Consider the following 3,457-nt stretch of genomic DNA (forward strand, 5'->3'; position numbering starts at 1 on the left):
CTGTAACCTCCATGAAGCGTTCTTGATGAGTGCTTGTTTCCCATTCTTCTATTTTGGGCTTTACGAGGTGAAATTTATTACTTTCTTGGTTATTCCATATAGACTGCCATATATCTATTTGTTTTCGTTTAATTAACTTTATGCAATCCTTATAAGGTATGTTTACTTTCTCTATTTCTTTCCTGCCTGCTTGAGCAGCACACACGTCCGCTCTCTCATTTCCTTCAATGCCCATGTGGCTTGGAACCCAAGAGAATATTATGGTATGTCCTTGGGTTGATATCTTTATTACATCGTGTATTATGTTACCGAGTAATGGCATGACTGCATTTCTGGAGTTTAGAGCTGTGAGTACACTCAGTGAATCCGTATACATAACGCTGTTCTCAGTGCCATCGTACACAATTTTTGCTACAGCTACCCGGACAGCATAACACTCGGCTGCAAATACTGATGAACATTGAGGAAGTTGAATCATTGTTTCGGAGTTCCGATCCACTACAGCGCAGCCAACATAGGAGGCAGTTTTTGATCCGTCTGTGTAAAACTCTCTGCATTTGCTGTATTTTTCTTTTAGTGCGCGATATTCTTGTAATATATGTTCTGTAGGGGTTTCGCTCTTTTTGAACTGTGTAAGAGTGAGGTCACAGACTGTTGGAAAGTTGTACCATGGGGCCAGGGGCCTATTTTCTTGAGCGACAGGAGGCAAGGTGTCCAGAATATGGAGTTCACGGCAAATGTCTTCAAATCGCATTATCAGTGGTCTTGTTGTCTGAGGCTTATTTGAGAATATTGTTCTGGAGGGGCAAGTTGTGACAATCGGGTAACAGATGTGTTTTTTCGGTGTCCTTATTCTGAAAACATAAGCGCATATGAGTTCATTTCGTCTGTCTTTCAGTGAAGGCTTGTTCGTTTCCACATAAAGACTATTTATTGGGAATGTTCTGTACGCTCCGCACGCAAGGCGAAGGCCTAAGTTATGTACCGGGTCTAATTTTTTAAGGTATGAAGGTCTAGCTGAACCATATACTATGCTCCCATAGTCTAAGCGTGAGCGTATAACAGAGCGGTATATATCTAGAAGACATGCCCTGTCGGATCCCCAACGTTTCCGCGAAAGAACTTTCAGTATGTTAAGAGATTTGGAAGCTTTTTTTTTCAGTATATTTATGTGTGGTAGAAATGTAAGTTTTTTGTCGAATGTAATGCCTAGAAATTCGTGTTCAGTTTTCACCGGTAATTCTTTTTTATTTAAGTGGAGGACAGGGCTGTTCTGAACACCTCGCTTGAGCGAAAACATAACTGCCACCGTCTTATGTGGGGAAAACTGAAATCCATTTTTGTCGGCCCATTTCGCTAGTTTATTAATTGTTATTTGTATTTGCCTCTCGCATGTTTGTATGTTTGAGGATGTACAGGCTATCTGAAGGTCATCTACATAGAGCGAAAACATAATGGAATTTGGGATTTCTCTGCAAATGGAATTCATTTTTACAACGAAAAGGGTTGTGCTTAGAATGCACCCTTGTGGCACCCCGTTTTCCTGAACAAAGCTTCTAGACAGGGTGGCGCCGAGGCGGACATGGAAAAAACGGTGTGAGAGAAAGTTATTTAAGACATTTAGCATTCGGCCTCGGATGCCTAGATCTGCTAAATTCCGTAGGATCCCGTACCTCCAAGTTGTATCGTAGGCTTTCTCTAGATCGAAGAAAACAGCGAGGCAATGCTGTTTATGTATAAAAGCCTCTCGGGCAGTGTTTTCAAGGCGTACTATGTGGTCAGTTGTTGACCCTTTCTTAAAACCGCACTGATGAATATTATTAAATTCATGAGATTCTAAAACAAAGGTTAATCTAGTATTTCAAATAGTGTCAAAAGATTTCGCTAGACAACTGGTAAGAGCAATAGGTCTATAACTGTTCGGAGAAGTTGGCAGTTTTCCTGGTTTTAAGAATTGTACAATAATGGCCCTTTTCCAAGCTTCCGGCAATTTCCCTAGAACCCAAATTTTGTTAAAACATTTCAGGAGTGCCTCTACAGAGACTTCGGATAGATGAGCAAGCATCTCGTAATGAATTTGATCAGGACCTGGTGCAGTTTGTTTACCTCTAGCTAGGACTTTATTCAATTCTTGCAGTGTAATTAAACTATTGTATGGTTTGTTTGTGCTGCCACTAGTTGGAAGCTTTTGTTTTCAGCTGTGCTCTTATATTTTAGGAATGTTTCTGTGTAGTGTGTAGAATTTGAAACGTTATGAAAATGTTCCCCTAATATATTCGCCTGCTCTTCGATGCTCGTTTGTATACCAGGCGCTGTGAGAATCGGAATCGTATATGGGGAGAAGCTGCCATTTAGTTTGTGGACTTGTTCCCACATTCTTTTAGGTGGTGTTGAGCTGTTTATAGACGTCACGAATTTCTGCCATGATTGTTTTTCGGCGTTGTGACGAATATAACGCTTTAGCTTTTTTATAAGCTGTCAAATTTTCATATGTTGGGTATCTTCGAAACTTACCCCAGGCTTTATTTTGTTGTTTGTTTTGCCTCCCTACATTCCCGTGTCCACCAGATTTTGCTATTTTGTTGTACCACTGCTGAGGTTTGTGGAATGGCAAGGCGCGCGGCATTTATAATGCAATCTGTGATGAGTTCATTAATTTGATCTATGCTATGCTCCTCTGAAAAAATTGTTTCCAAGTCTACTTCCGTTCTAAAAAAAATCCCAGTTTGCTAAATGGAGTTTCCAACGTGGTGGTTTAGTCGGTATGACAATGTTGAAGATGATAAACTGATTAGTGCAGGTAGGTGATCACTCCCATATGGATTATTTAAAACATTGCATTTAAAATCGTTAAAAATAGAGGGCGGGCAAAAGGACAAATCTAAAACGCTCATCTTTCCTTTGTTTGGAGAACAGAAAGTAGGTTTTCCGGAGTTTAACAAACAAATATTACTGGAATGAATAAGGTTCTCTATAACTTGGCCTCGCGCGTCAGTTTTCTCACTTCCCCACAGGGGTGAGTGCCCATTAAAATCGCCTACTACCACGTATGGCTCTGGAAGCTGGCTAAAAAGATGTTCTGAATCATGGAGAGTTATTTTGAGGTGAGGTTGAATATACACGCAACATACAGTAATGGTTTTATATGTAAGTAATGTGGCTGCCACAGCTTCTAATCTGGTGTTTAATTAGTGTTCTCGGGCTGCAATACCATTTTGCACCATAATGACCACTCCACCGGAAAGTCTGCTGGCTTGCTGTCGGTCTCGGCGGAAGACTTGATATTTATTTAGTATTTTTGTGTGCTTGGGACCTAGTTTTGTTTCTTGCAAGCAAAGCGCAAGATGTGAGAGTGTGGTTAGGATATCTTTTATGTCGTTTATGTTGGTTAAAAGTCCCCTGCAGTTCCATTGCACTAGGAACACTATCTTATTCTTTTGTGAGTTTAGAAGTAGAG

Source organism: Amblyomma maculatum, chromosome 10 (genome assembly GCF_055883805.1).
Source record: "Amblyomma maculatum isolate TAMU_Amacu chromosome 10, ASM5588380v1, whole genome shotgun sequence".
In the NCBI taxonomy this organism is placed as follows: Eukaryota; Metazoa; Arthropoda; class Arachnida; order Ixodida; family Ixodidae; genus Amblyomma; species Amblyomma maculatum.